The 16,320-nt window shown below is 45.2% G+C and overlaps 1 protein-coding gene across 3 annotated transcripts in view; it reads right to left on the bottom strand.

Moving 5' to 3' along the window:
- Window positions 1-15,476, bottom strand: part of GNG7 (G protein subunit gamma 7) — a 148,527-nt gene extending 133,051 nt beyond the window's left edge. The window contains exon 1 of one of the 3 annotated variants that reach the window (XM_066635868.1): window positions 15,386-15,476. The gene's annotated coding sequence lies outside the window, so the exon portion shown is untranslated. Of the gene's footprint in view, window positions 1-13,791; window positions 13,886-15,324 lie in introns of those variants that run through there. The other 2 variants (XM_066635867.1, XM_066635869.1) reach the window with 2 other exon arrangements.
- Window positions 15,477-16,320: the final 844 nt, after the last annotated feature.

Raw genomic sequence — 16,320 nt, 5'->3', positions numbered from 1 at the left:
AAATGATTTTGTAGGTCATAAGAACATAAGAACAGCCCCACTGGATCAGGCTATAGGCCCATCTAATCCAGCTTCCTGTATCTCACAGCGGCCCACCAAATGCCCCAGGGATATGTTGTTGTTGGCAACCTTCAGTCTCGAAAGACTATGGTATCGCGCTCATAACAGGAGACCTGCATTCTGGTGCCCTCCCTTGCATCTGACACCTCTTCCAACTCTCGCATCTGACAGGTCTCTTCCAACTCTTAGGATTCTATGAAATGTTTTAAAATAAACTCACAAGGCTGCAACAACTTTAGGTCAAGGTCATTTATTTTCTGTATGGCCACAGCCATGCCATATATCGGTTACTACTCAGAGCTGATTCAATGCCATCTACACACTGAACTGCACAAATCCACTAGATTAGACCCATTGAACTCCCCCAAAAATCCTTAGGGCAAATTGTCTCTCCTTCCCATGCACAGCAGCGCAAATGCACAGCACTAAGAGTGCAGGAGAAACTATGGGAATTGATTTTCAACCACTGTGCCACAGCATATTGGTGTGCCGTGAAAGGTGTGCAGGTGTGACACGGAAGTTTGGGGGAAGATTATATATTAGTAGCGCCACTGAGGAATGTGAGCCCCTGGTCAGCACTGTGATGTGTCTTGTAAATTGCCCAAAAACTGATGGTGCCCCTTGGCCATTTTAGCACCTTCTCAGTGCGCCGCAAGATAAAAAGGGTTGAAAATTGCTGGCCTAGTGAGTACGTAGCTTTGAGCATACCTACAAGGGTTTGGATCTGATGAGGCTGTCCTGCTAGTTTTTATTGCAGAGGACAATAAAGTTCCTATCCTTTATGGTGCTAAGCTTTCCTCTGCTAAGGTAGATGCAGACCATCAACATGCCCCATGGGCTCAAGAAGAACCTTTCAAGGCAGAGACAAAACTCAAAGATCATCATGGGCCTCTCACAATTGCCTAGCTGTATCTCAAGTTCTTCCATTCCTATTTCCCTTCTATTTTTCACCATTTTAAAGTTAGGTGGAAAAGGAAAAAAATATGTTTTTAACCAAGCACAGCTATCAAAACATTACAGTGTAAACAGAACAGCTCAGCGCCACCGGATCCTGAGCCCCATGTCAGGCCACACGGCCAGCTCAAGAGCCACCGCAGAATCAAGTAGACCCATCTTACTTACTGTCCCTTACTCGGGGGGACAAAAGTCCAAGTGGTGGCAGCTGCCTGGGACACGCAGGATACTGCGGCAGCCAATTTCGCACTCCGGGCAGTTTAGGATTGGGCTGTAACTTCCCAGAATCAGGGCACTTCTACAAATATCCTCTAATGCCCAGCTTCCATTTCGGTAACTGAAAACTCTGTAAAGTCATTTAACAACTAGAAGATGCCACTGCATCCAGAACTAGTGTACTGAGATGAAGGGCAGCTCTTTTCAAAAATTCCACAAATGGAATGAGGGCAGTTCTCTAGGCTAGTTGGTCACGAAAGCTGTACAACGAGACTGACCCAATATGAAGGGAGAGCTTCCTTTGCACTTTCCTCTCCAGCTTGGAATGGAACACACACACGCGCGTGCGCGCGCACACACGCACACACCCCAATCTGAATGCCCACTAGCATCCCCTTTGACATCGGGGAGCAACAGCACTTGGAGCCCTGGCTTTTACCTCTGCCTCTGCATTATGGGAGGAAGGCTTGGATTGCCCCTGCAGTTGTGGTGTGTTCTGGAAGCCCTCCAGAGATTAGTGCAACTGCTAGGATGATCCCCACCCGCCAAAAGAGAGCAGAAGATTGTCGCCAATCTTGCAAGGAGGTACAGTAAGAAGCAAAGGTCTAAGCTACAATCCAATTCACATTCACCAGCGGTTAAGCTTCACAGATGGACCTAGTTCTAAGTAAGTTCTATGGATTGTACTTAAGGGAAGAGACCTGGTGATTACACATCCTGGCTTGGCTATCTAGACCAGTTAAAATTTATGGAACCTCATCCAGAGGGGGGAGGTTCCACCAAGAGCTCTGGGCATGGACAGGTTCCAGTGGAAAAGAGCTTGCCAACATTTTGTTCTAGATGCACTTTGGATTCCTTATTGTAAACCAGTTGGGGGGGGGGGAGAGAGGGAGAGAGAGAAAGAGAGAGACTCATCTTTGGAAGACTGCCCTGTCTCCAACAGAACAGCTTTTTCTCAAAGAACACATTTACTCTAGTGAAATCCCAGAGAGCATTCTATTAAACAGGTTAAGCAGGGAATAGATACTTTCTGAATGCAACAAAGGTTCAGTGACAAGAGTGAAATTCGGTAACATTAACTATGGTCCCTAAATACTTGCGCGTTCCACTCGCTTTATGAGAAAAGAATAGGCAAAAGGATCTCTTATTAAGCCAACTGACATCACACCATTCTGTGAACTAACCTGTTGGTTCAGGGGGTTTTTTTTCTTTTTTTTTAACCCATGCTACATCTCAGGTTGAAGACCTACAATAAATCCCTCAATTGTCTGCAGTATACAGATTTATTCCACTTTCCCTTCTGGCCAAAATTCATCTAGAAAGTTTGAAAATCCATTTCAAAACACTGTTTGAAAAGAGGCACCTGAGGGGGGGACATGATTGAGTCATACAAAATTATGCAGGGGATGAACAGTGTGGATAGAGAGATGCTCTTTACACCAGAACCAGGGGACATCCACTAAAATTGAGTGTTGGGAGAGTTAGGACAGACAAAAGAAAATATTTCTTTACTCAGCGTGTGGTTGGTCTGTGGAACTCCTTGCCACAGGATGTGGTGATGGCGTCTGGCCTGGATGCCTTTAAAAGGGGACTGGACAAGTTTCTGGAGGAAAAATCCATTACGGGTTACAAGCCATGATGTGTATGTGCAACCTCCTGATTTTAGAAATGGGCTATGCCAGATGCAAGGGAGGGCACCAGGATGCAGGTCTCTTGTTATCAGGTGTGCTCCCTGGGGCATTTGGTGGTGCCGCTGTGAGATACAGGAAGCTGGACTAGATGGGCCTATGGCCTGATCCAGTGGGGCTGTTCTTACTTGGGGAGGGGGAGAGTGGAGGCAATAAGCTGGGGGGGCGGTGCAGTAAGTATAGCAGGTGCTGCATTGTGCCACGTATGGAGCTGTAAAGAAGGCGAGGATGATCAAGGAGGGAGGAAGAGAATGAGAAGTGGACAGCAAGTAAGGAAGAGGAGAGAGTAAGAGAGGGACTGGGGGGGGCAGCAGCAGAGCTACAGGGGGTGCAGTAAGTATTGCAGGCAAAATGTAAGCGGCCCCTACCACTCACCATCAGAGCCATTCAAGGTGGTGATGGCAATGCGCAGGCACTAGTACTTACCGTACCACCGACCCCCTCTGGCTATGCTCCCAAGCTGAAGACTGCAAACCCTTCTTCAAACCACTTTAAAACTCTTAAGCACGATGGTGTCCCTCCCTGCTCTGCTCTGCACAGCCCACAACCAACTGCAGGCTTGAGGGGGTACCTCCTATATGGGTGGGGAGGCCCTCTTCTGCTTACCTGAACAACTGCGCTGTTTGCAGGTGGCAAACTGTATGCGAAGCTACAAAGAGACTTGGCAGCAGCCAATATGGCGGCTGCTAGAGCACTGCTGTTATTTCGAAGCTGGCTCCGTTGCAGAAACCTTAGCACTGCAGTAGGCAGCCGCCTGCCACCTTTGCTCCTCACCAAGGCTCTTCACCAGTACTCCTCACCAGTAATGTCACCTGAAACGGATATTGAAGGGGAATGGACGCAGTGGGTACCTGATGGCTAGCATGCTGACTGTTGCTTCTGCTGCTGGTGAAAGGTAATCCACCACCCACAATGCACACCTGCTGAAAAGGTAAGGAGGAGGTCCCACCCAGCCAGGGGGGGACAATACCTATGGCTGGGCTCAATCCTCTCCAAAGGCAGATGTCACAAAGGGAGGAGTCCATCAGTGCTTGACCCTCAGCATTTGAGAGCCAGGATGGTATAGAATGGGAATCGAACTTGCACCTGTAAGATATAGGTTCAAATCTCTGCTCAGCCACAAAGTGGGTAACTTTCGGTCAGTCACTATCTCTCAGCCTCGCCTACCTCACAGGGTTGTTGTGAGGACAAAAGGAGGGAAAGAACCATGGACCATCCTAAGCTGCTTGGAGGAAGGGTGGCATAAAAATGTGAAAATAAATAAGTTTGTCCCAAATTATCAGGTACCAATGTCAGTCCTGCTAGTACCAACACGATAAAAAGACAATACTCAAAATTCCTTAAAAATTTAAGCTCGTTATAATCTGAATTTTGTTAACATAATTTTGTTGACATAACAAAATGGCAGATTTCAAAAGTTAATGAATCTATGCATGGAAACAAACAGCACTCTTGTCAGCCAACACAATAGTTTCTCATCCGCCACCCATCAAACCTTCCTGAAAGGGGAGACATTGTAGGAAGCCCCAGTCACACAACTGCCGAGAGCTGATTTCATGAGAACACGTACAAAGAGGCTTTTGACGAACCCCAAACTGAGCTTGGTTTCAAACATACAGCAGCACAGATGGAAGCACAAACATGGAAGATAAAAACCCATGTGCTTTAAAAGGAGTTATGCCTGGAGAGAGCAACATGCGGAAATAGACAAACCGCCTTCAGGGTATAAACCATCCAAAGAGAGATTTGCTCTACAGATGTCATATCATCTAAAAACAAAGCAGAAATGGCTTTTGCTCCTCCTAATGGAAGCAAGAGGGCTACCATACCCTCTTTCCCTGCTCTAGATGTCAGAAAGACCAGAGCAAATAAAAAAACTCCAAAGAATTTCTGCCCACTGGCAAGTACTCCACTATTTGCTTAGGATGAAAGGACCACTTTGGGCGCATTCACTTAAAAATAAAATAAAATGCAAGAATTGTATTTCTTTTGAAGTGCTGTTAGGCGATCCCATCTCCCACCATTTTTTGCTTCTCCAGCTCAAATGAGAGAGAACCCTAAATTATCAAAAGGAGCCAAATGTTCATCAACATTTTGGAGCAAAAGAAAGGAATTCAGGAGGGTTGCTAAATAGTCTCCGCAGGAAACTGCTTTCAGCTATGTGACAATATCAAAAAGCCAATTCAGAGAAAGGGCATTGCTTCCTATCCTCACTCTGAATAAGCAAAAAGGTTTGCTTCATTTTACAGAACCCCATCTAACTTATCACCAAATTGGAGGAGGCATTTCACAGAGACTAAGGGTTTTTGCTAAATGCACTCTTCCCCATTTCAGCTCAGTGCTATTAAGTTGCTCAGTGCCATGCAGCCAACATGTAGTGCCCAAAAGACAACATGCCTCTCTCTGTTAAGTGGATAACACAAAGCACAACTTTTTCTGTTGTACATACTTTGCCTACCCTAAACCTGTATAATAAAGCTGAAATAATTAAGCTGAAAAGCAAAAACCTTAACTCAATTTTTCTGGTTAACATCTCAATGCACAAAGTTGTTCCAGTTACCTTTTCAAACAGAAAAAGCCAAGGAGTTTGTAAAAAGGGCATAAATTATTAGAATTTTCTCACACCGCTTGCAACCTGTTCTCACCCACAAATATTTTGATGATGATTCCCTCAGATGCATTTTGTAATAAAGTGGAATTTTTTCCAAAATACTACAGAAATCAGCTCACACGCTGCTCCATCAAACAACTTCAATCAGGTACTTCATTTCTGAACAGCAGGCAGATTGTGTTATTGCTCTCACACAACCAAGAGTAGAAAAGAATGTAAATCCCAAGGCTCTCTGAGCAAAGTCACTTTTGGCAGCACTATACGATCAGGCCTGGAGTCAGCGAAAGAATGACCAAGACATCGTAACCACAAAATCACTTGCTCTCACTGTAATGATGTGTATATGCAACCTCCTGGATTTAGAAGTAAGCTACATCTGAATGCCAGATGCAAGGAAGTGGCAACAGGATGCAGATCTCTTGTGTGCTCCCAAAGGCATCTGGGGGGCCACTGTGAGATACAGGAAGCTGGACTAGATGGGCCTTCGGCCTGATCCAGTTGGACTCTTCTTATATTCTTGTGTCCCTAATTAGTTAACAACACCCCCCACATACTCTCATTGCCTGTAGTGATTGAAAGTCAGTTAAAACAGGGGTGCAGAATTGACTTTCCTCATCCCTTCAAATCTTTTCTTGAAGGGTAATGTCTCCATTCTACACTGCTCTATTGATAATGGAAATAGGCAAAGCTGATCAAGCTCATGAAAAATGCAAGTTCTGAAAAATGCAAGTTAATACAGCCTCTCCAGAAACATGCACTTAAGAGCACATGAACAAACGTATGTTGCACAAAACCATCCTGTTGGGTAATCCAAGGTTAATTTCTTAAGAGTTCGCCCATTTATGCTGCATATACAGTAGTGTGTAAGGACCTGGCATGAAGACACACCCATGAGGGGAGGGGAACATACAGCAGAGTGTCAGATTTACTCTTGATTAAAATCTTGATTAAGGTCCAGTGAATCCTTGCGGGCAGGGTCTCTGAGAGGAATTTTATCAGGGGGTACAAAGTTGCTTTTGGGCCTTATAGCAGTACTGGCGAGTCCAGGTGAGATCAGAAAATGCAAGATCCCAGGAAATTTCTGGGCCTCCCTTTGGATCCTGGGCTGGTACAAATTACCCCCTTTACCCCCCTCTTCTAGGCCCTGCTTGTGGGGCCTTCCAGGGCAGGACATCCCTCCACTCTGAAATCCACTTCCCTAGTGGGCCACTTCACAATCTGAGAATTTCAGGCTCAGAGTACAAACCTTCTAATTCTCTCTGCTTTTCAGCTGCATTAATCTGTGCTGTTGCCTTCCATCTTTATTGTTCTCACTCACTTGTGTTGAAAGACAAACAACTACCTGATTGTTCTTATTTGAGAATGGATGATGGCCGGATCCCAAAGGATCTCCTCTATGGAGAACTCGTGCAAGGAAAGCGCCCTACAGGTAGACCACAGCTGCGATACAAGGACATCTGCAAGACGGATCTGAAGGCCTTAGGAGTGGACCTCAACAAGCGGGAAACCTTGGCCTCTGAGCGGCCCGCTTGGAGGCAGGCTGTGCAGCATGGCTTTTCCCAGTTTGAAGAGACACTTGGCCAACAGTCTGAGGCTAAGAGGCAAAGAAGGAAGGCCCATAGCCAGGGAGACAGACCAGGGACAGACTGCACTTGCTCCCAGTGTGGAAGGGATTGTCACTCCCGAATTGGCCTTTTCAGCCACACTAGACGCTGTTCCAGAACCACCATTCAGAGCGCGATACCAGAGTCTTTTGAGACTGAAGGTTGCCTACTTCTTCTTAGTTAACTTTGTGGATATGTCATGGTGGGCTGATGCAGCTGAGTTTTCTGCTCACTTGGCCATTGGGATTATGGCATTCATTTTTCCTGATTTTAAACCTTCTAAACTGCCTTAAGCCTTTTCTGAAATGAAAAGGTGGAATATAAATGCACAGAATTTATAAACAACGTCTTTTATAATTATACCAGGTAATTATAATTAGCTAATGAATCCTGGAATACAGGGAAGACTCCTGCCCACCCCCCACCCCCAATAACCCCCACCCCCTGGAACAAACAGTGAAATCCTATACATGTTTACTCAGAAATTAGTCCCATTCTAGACAATGGGGCTTACTCCCACGTAAGCATGCATAGGATTGCGGTCAAAGATATTTACAAGCTTCAGAAGGCTTTGTCTGCAGTTCCTTGACAAATTTCAAGACTTGCTTACCCTGATCACTGTGTACAGGAAAAAATGCTAATCTGTTGCTGGAATTCCCCTTCAGTTGCCTTAATATTTCTGGACAGTACATTAAAAGGCTCCATTGATAAGGTTGCTGACATACTGCATTCTGCTTGGTGACAAAGGTGATGAGAACAGATGGAAAGAACTACAAAGAGCAAGGAAGGATGGAGGACTACTCAGCATGTCCCCTAAATTCTCCAGCCCAATAGTCAGACCTGTATTTGTCAATATGCCACAGGCAATGCAAAGCACATCAAAGCAGATGTATGATTGCTGATTTTCATAACTGCACAATCAGGAACCCAAAGAAACTTTTCTGAACCCCCAATGAATTGATAGATGGCTGACTTTAAAGCTTTAGTACATTCTCAGTAGAAAAAGTAATTACTGGAGAAGAGATTGTTGGGTGTGATCTGTCATCAGAGATTCAGTTACCAGAGGGCACTGACGTACCTGTGTGGGGGGGGGGGTCAACAGGCGCAAAATGCCCCAGGCACTATGTGGGGGTGCCGCCATGCCATCATTCACTCCCCCTGTAGCCACGATCCCATGACAATCTGAGGGCCAGCCTCTTCTTCCCCTTTTTAAAAAAGGGGGAAGAAAAGAGCAGCCATTTAGAGTGGCACCCACTTTTTCACTCATAAGAGGAAAAAGGCGGGTGCCGTTCTGAAGGTGCTAGAAGTAACTGTGGCAATGCAATTACTTCCAGGTCAGGCAAGGACAGCACTTATGTTCCTGGCTCTAAGGAACGCCAGCACAGAGGGGGCAATTTCTATGGTGGCAATTCCTTCTCCAGACAGTCTTTACATCTTCACGGCTTTCTTTAAGATGCCAGACAGACTCCTTGCCTGCCTGCCCAAACTTTTAATACCAATTAAAAGCTACTGGCTAGAATAGCTTTTTGCTATGCTTCTATTACCTGCATTCTATCTCATAACGTATTCAGTTTTATTTTTACTACTTTATATGGGTTTTAGGATTGTAACTGAAATCCATTAATGGGTTGGCTCAATCAATTAAGAACCTTTTAAAAGTGACTAATGGCACAATCCTATGGGTCGCTAGTGCTGGCACAAACGTGCTGCAATACATGTTTGCAACTACTCAGGGGTAGGCAGCACCAGCAGGAAGACCTGTGTTGTCCCACCGGTACTGGTGAGTTCAGTGCCAAGCGGGGCAAGAGGAAGACAGAAAGGTGGTGGCAGGGAGAGGGCAGTGGGGGGGGGGGTTGGATCAGGCCTGGGAGGGGGGTAGGATCAGTGGAGAAAGCCTCCACCATATCCTAATCCAGTGGTTCCCAAACTTATCCTCGGAGTTTGGGAACCACGTAAGTCTTGGCAGCGGCAGGGGGGATGACACCAATGCAATCCTCAGAATCGCATTGCTGCTGGGACTGGGGACAAATTGTTTTTTACTTACCTAAGCCAGTGCCATCCTCTGAGGGGTGAGTCCTGTGGATCCTTCTACAGGGCTCCACAAGCCTCAGAATGATTAAAAATAGCAATTGGAGCCCATTTCAGTTTCACAATCAAAAACCAGAAGTTGCTATGTTTAGTCATTCTGAGGCTATGGGGGGGCCCACATAGCCCCCCCCCCCAGGAACTGGCACTGGCTTAAGTAAGTTAAAAAAACCATTCTGCTCCCTGCCGTGGCGCAATCCTGACGCTGACACCGCCCTGCCCTGCCCTGCCCTTAAGGGGCCAGAAACAAGTGCTTCCCTGGCTGGTGGGTCACAGCCCCTCAGTTTGGGAACTATGATACTAATACCTTTCCCAAGCCTGGAATCCCTATACAGGGCTTCTTCGACTTGCGACAGTGATTTTGCCAGCACAGATCTGAGTAGGGCTCTACAAAGGGTAAAGGAACAAGCGTTCCCTTACACTGAGGAGACCTCCAGCCTGCTCAATTTGCTAGATACAGCTTGGGCCATGCAGCCCCACTACTCCAGAGCTGGATAGGATTGAACTGTTAAAGAGATACCAGATTAATCAAGCAACATATTTTTAAAGCATTAATTATTTTAAATGCAAGTTTTTATAAAAACTGAAGGTTGCAAGCACCATGTTGGAAGAGGCATTCCCTCCTCTCTTATACAATCGGGCATGCCTCTTCTAGCGTAAACCTTTGCTGGCGCTGCAGGATGATAGCCACTTATATTCAGCAGACACCATCTTCCAAGAGGCATTCTTTCTTTCATACTCAGGAAACATAACCACCATGTCAAAACAAGGAAAGAACTGGTTTTTCCCCCCTTTAACATTATAATTTTAGTAGATGCAAATGCATGCAAACTTCAACACTGATGAATTAAACAAAGGTTAAGCAAGTACGATTTCTGTATCACTCCCATACATTTTATGGAAAAAAAGACAGTCAAAAATTGCTGAAACAAGTACAAGTGGGTACAAGAGGGACCAACAACAGGAAATTCGGTTTTTCACAAAGTGGGATAGAGAGTTGCATCTCCTGACATTTCTCCTGCTCAACCATGGCTCAAGGTGCAGAAACCTCTGCTCTTCAGTTTTGAATCTAAGCCCTCTTGCAGAGCAGAGCATTTCCAAAGAGAGGAAGCCAAGTCTACATGTCACAGAGTTCCAACACTCAGATGACCTCAGTTCCTTCCCTGAGTTTTCAGGGCATTCCCTGAGTGAAACTTCCCTGAGTTTCACAGATGCTGCACACTGGTCCACATCAAGACCATGCTTGAAATTCAGACAGCATGCTCTCCTCTGGCAGAGAAAGCCAGGATCAACTGGAATCCCTTCTTTGCAGTATCACTCTCACCTTTCATCACTACATCAGTGACAATGGGCGCTACCTTCGCACATCGACTTTGATGGGAATCTCTCTAGGTCAGGCCTTCACAAGAAACTCAATCACCACATAACTTACCTCTTGGGATTGTAACAGAAATACAAAAAAAATGTTTTTTTTTTGTTGGAAGAATTCCCTCACCAACAAGTTACCCCCTTCCCATCAAGAGCGCTAAAGCCATCATCTAGTCTCAGAGGATGAAGAGACCCCCAGCCCACAGCCACTGTTTCCCTGCTTCTCTCACAAAACCAACATTAATTTTGCAATGATCTATTCCCCATCTCCTTCATCCCCATGAGAACTCCATGCAGAGAGAACTACAATTTTCATTTTATAAATGCAAAATAGAAGAGATTTACATCCTGTAGGTAATCTACAGGGAGTGGACTTTTATTCAAAACCCGTCTCCTAGACCACATTTAAATTGATTTTAAATCCTACAGAATGCCAGAAAGTGTGTTATTTCTTGAACCTGGAGAACAAGCTTCAGGTTTAAAAGCAAAACAAAACAAAAAAAATCAATCTCCAACTCCTAGCTTGCTAAGAATGACTTCCTGCCCTTTGATATATCAAGGAGTCAATATTTCAAGACAATATTTTGAAGCCAAGTGCTAAACACATCCTCGAAAGAGAAACAATAGATCCTAAAAGAAATAGACTATATTTAGCTCAACTTCCTATGAAAAACTATAAAACTACTAACAGAACTTCTGGGGTTGGGAGAGAAGAGCCATTGTCCATGGTACTCTAATACTATGGATTGCATAAGAAAAACTCATCTATTTTTATGGTGTTTTTCATACTACCTTAGAATTCTATCAAATTATAGAGTCAAACACCCCCAAGTTGGTTGCTGCAAGACTGCCGACATGAAAAAATATTAGTCCAGTGGTTCCCAAACTGGTGGGTCATGGCCCACCATGGGAACCGGAAGCAGGGCATTCCCCCTTAAGGTGAGCGGCCCTGTTCCGATGGAAGCAACAATGGTGCAGAGATCACAGCACTGCCGCTGCCAAGGGGTTTTTTTTACTCACCTGGAGGGCAGCACTGGCCTCCTTTCAGGGAAAACAGAAATTAGCTTTAGATTGGAGATAAGGGTTTTGTAAACAAACTGCAGAGGGGATGGGGGGGGCTGTGAGCCTCCAGGACACTGCAGGAGGCCAACACTACCTCCCAGGTGAGTAAAAAAGCCCCTTGGCAGCAGCACACTGAACTCTCTACAGCACTGTCACTGCCACCCTCCCCGCCCACGCCAACACTTACCTTGTTCCCAACTCCCCTGTAGGAGTTTGAGAACCACTATATTAGTCTATTTGCACCCCAAATAAGCTAACAGTGGTTCTCAAATGTTTTAGCACCGGGACCCACTTTTTAGAAAGACAAGCCGTTGGAACCCACCAGAAGTGATATCGTTAACCTGGACATGATGACATGGCCAGAAGTACATCATGAAGCTGGAAAATCTTTTAGCACTCCCCATATGACAACATCAAATTAAATAAGTAGTAAATTAAAAGATCACAATAAGTTTAAAAGAATTTAAAATAAAGAACCCTCTTAGCCCTCCCAAGCAGATCTGTTTTAAAAAAAAACTCCCCTAACGTCCCAAAGGCTGCAATTCCTTACTCAGAAGTCCCGTTAAGTATCATTGTTAAAAGCATATACATAGTAGCCTGTTAAAACTACAGATCTGTAACTTTTCCTCAGATGCAGTCACATACTATGGTAGTATCAAGTCTAATATATTAAAAATAAAAAACACATTGAAATGAATGGGGACCCACCTGAAATTGGCGCACGACTCAACTAGCGGGTCCCAATCCAAAGTTTAAAAAACACTGAGTTAACACACAAAATCTTTTACTAGAAACACACATTACTTCATGAACCTAACCGACTTCAGCAGTTCTGACCTTCCTTTCTTACCATCCTTTACCAATGTACCGCAGAACATATAAATGGCACAGTAATCAATACGTTTTTGGTGCCTCCAATGGCCGTCTAAATGCAATCTCCAATTTGGAATCCCAAATGGAACTGTTGCACACACAACTCTAACCCTACAGTGAACTATTCACCTCACATTTTAACATCATTTTCTTAATCCCTTTTGTTGAATTATAATCCCACATATCCACAAGAACCCGATCCCAACTGCCTCCGAAAAGACCCTCTAAACCTCCGGTACTTCTTCCTAACTCCAAATATTAGAACTTTCTTTCTATACCATTTGCAGATCTCTTTGTCCTTCCTTTCTCAGAGGCAAGTCACTGAATCTCTCTCTGCAGCAAAAATGTCTAAATAACTCATTTCCAAAAAGCCGCTTCATGCATTATACGCTCCCAACTGTGTCTTATCCACCACCTGGGCACAGCTGGGAAAGCTCCCACTAGCATCACACATGTGGCTAGAACAAAGACATGCACAACATTTAAGAGTACATGTAAAACATTCCAATCTCTCAGAAGCAACATCAAGAGTCCGACTGATACTAAGGCTGCAAATCCCATACACCATCACCAGGAGTAAGTCCCTCTGAACTCAAGGGGGCTTGCTTCTGAATTGACACGCATAGGATTGCATTGTAAATGGTGCACCCAACAAAAGAACTAACTCTGAACTGTCAATAGACACCAGAAATTACATTTTTCATTATTCATCACGAGCCACTTGGAATACCTAGGAGAAAAACTGAAATATAAATCTTCTAAATAAAGATGCCTGACCAATACAGATGGGATATTTTCCCTTTATTACACCCCACGCCTATCAGCAAGGAGGATGGGTAGTTCATCAAGGAAAGCAAACCATCCACACCCCACCAGCTTCAACCTTAACAGCAGCAATCCACATTATGGCACAGATATGAATTTGATTGACATCCTAAGCCCCCACTCCCCCCCCACACACACAGTCTCCTCTTTCAGATATTCTTCTCAGCCCTCACTCACCAACTATTCTCACACATATACAAGGATGATGCTTCTTCCCACACAGCCTCCCCACCACTGCACAACTGATACTACAGGTTGAGCTGCTAATTTTTGTTACTTAGTCTCCCTTCTGCAAGCCTGCTTCACATCCTCTACTCTGTACTCCTCGGTATAACCTTGTCAGTGTACATGGCACCTTACTGAGAATCACAGGACAAGACTCTTTCCCCAAGGAGCCTACAATTACCCCAAGTACAATTACTTCACTTCTGCAATTAAGTCTTACCTACTTCTGCATCTTGTCCTAATGCACAGAAGGATTAGCCAGACAGATGTCCCACTGGGAAGCTTGGAGGCAGTAGTTCCATTCTTAGCTACCTATTTGACTGATGCGAATAGATCCCTCCTCCTCCATTCATACATTAAATCCATGTTCTTATAAGAACTAACCTGCAAGATCAGGCCAAAAGCCTTATTTAGTTCACCATTCAGTCTCCCACAGAGGCCAACCAACAGCTTCCAAGAAGCAGAGCATGAAGGCAACAAATCTCTCCATTTTTCTTTTTACCCCCCCCCCCCCATAGTATTCAGAAGGAGATTACCTCTGTACATGGAAGTTCCATTTAGGAATGGTAGCTCATAGCCACTAATAAACCTCTCTACCTCTATGAATTTGTCTCTAACCCCTTTTTAACCCATTTTTGCCCAGCCCACAGGTGTACACATTTGGTCCCTGTTGCATATATGCAACACTGGGCAAAAATGGCTTAAATCCAGATGATTCCATCTTGTCTATCAGTGTGCAGTCAGATGCTTCCAAGAACCCACAAGCAAAGCTTGGGCGATAGTCCTCCTCCTTTGTACGTTTCCAGCATCTAGTACTCAAAGGTATACTGCCTCTGGAGATGGAAGATCCATTTAGTTATCCTCACCAAGGAAATAAGAAGAGTCCTGCTGGATCAGACTAAGGTGACTCCATGTAGCTGAGCATACCATTTTCAACAGTGGGTCAACCAGATGCCCTACTAGATGTGTGGTGGGTGGGGAGGCAGGTGAAGCAGAGCCTCCCCACTGGAGTCCTTCGAAAAGCACCGCCACCGTGGGTGCTTGGGTGCCTCACATGGTGGCGGTGCTTTTTGAAGGACTCCAGTGAGGAGGCCCTGCCTCACCTGCCTCCTATGGGGAGGCTCTGCCTCACCTGCCTCCCCACCCCCTGCACTGCCCTACTAACAGGGCAGCCTGTTGCTTGCCCACCAGCAAGTGCTACTCAGAGATAGACTGTCACTGATCACAGTGGTTCAACTTACATATAGGGGTTAGCTGTGAACAGACATCCTCTACAACTTAACCCTTTAAAAGGCAACAGCTCCCATTCCCCAAGTTCACCAGCACCTGAGATGGAGATTCCATAGCCAGAGACAGGCTACCTGTCTCCCTCTGACAGTTGCTACTCACCACTCCCCCCCCCACTCTCCTCTGCAGCACAAGCCACCCCAGGCCAAGTGGTGACCAGCATCCCATAGGCACCTTGTGGCAGGGTGTTCCACAGTCCAGTTGTTACAAGAGCCACGCCTCCAAAAATCACCAGCCCCGCCCCTCTGTGCCCCTTCAAGCCCATCCCTTTTCTCCCTCGGCTTGGTGGAACGTCCTTTGATGGGGGGGGTGTTATCCAGTCCCACCACAGAGCTGTCTCAGCTTCCCCCCCCCCCGCTGCCGCATTGGTCTCTCCCTCACCCCGCTTGAAGGACAACCACGTGACGCTGAGGGGGTGGAAGACCGTTGGCGGTCCCTCTCCTCCTCCCCCCCCCGTGCCTCTTACCCTCCACCTCCTCCTCCCTCCTGTCCAGCCGCCTCCTCAGAACGTCTTCCCTGCTACCCACCGCGCAACCGAACCCGCTGCCAAGCCCCGAACCGGGCAGGGCAGCCCCACTCCGTCAGGGACCGACCGACAGTCCCTGTCGGCCAATCAGCTCGAGGCACCCCCGATAGAGAGGCGGACCCAGACCTCAACAGTCTTATTAGGTTGCGCACGGACCCCCGTATTCGAAAGGAGGGAGAGGAGGCGGGGAAAGCAGCCAATCAGGGCGGGAGAAAGAGAGGGGCGGGGCCAAACATGCAAATAGAAGGTCTTGACTATGCATAAGCAGGTTTGTATTATTCATGAGCCCCTCCAGGCGGGGAAGCCGCAGGAGGGGCTTTAACCCTTTCTTGCCCGGCCCACATTTGGTCCCTGTTGCGTTTATGCAACGTTGGGCAGAAAGGGTCAATAAAAATCATGATCAAATTATTATCAATGCAATTATTGGTTGCATCAATAGATTTTTTAAATCTATAAATTACATATAGAACTCTATATAATCTCCCAATTTATTTGTGTATATATGCAACACACATACACAATTATATATATGCGTGTGTGGGTGCATACACAAATAATTGTGTGTATATATATATACACACATACACAAATTTGTGTGTGTGTGTATATATATATATATATATATATATATACACACAAATTTGTGTGTCAATTATATATATACGTGTGTTCACAAAGTGGTTTACAGAGAAAAATCAAATTATATATATATCAAATTATATATAAAAATCAAATTATATATATATATATATAATTTGATTTTTCTCTGTAAACCACTTTGTGAACTTTTAGTTGAAAAGTGGTATATAAATACTGTTAATAATAATAATTAATATTTATTTATTTATTTGTGTGTGTGTGTATGTATATATATATATACACACACACACACACACACACACACACACACACACAAATAAATTGGGAGAAAGTTAG

Source organism: Tiliqua scincoides, chromosome 8 (genome assembly GCF_035046505.1).
Source record: "Tiliqua scincoides isolate rTilSci1 chromosome 8, rTilSci1.hap2, whole genome shotgun sequence".
In the NCBI taxonomy this organism is placed as follows: Eukaryota; Metazoa; Chordata; class Lepidosauria; order Squamata; family Scincidae; genus Tiliqua; species Tiliqua scincoides.
This window is presented reverse-complemented; position numbering and strand designations above follow the sequence as displayed.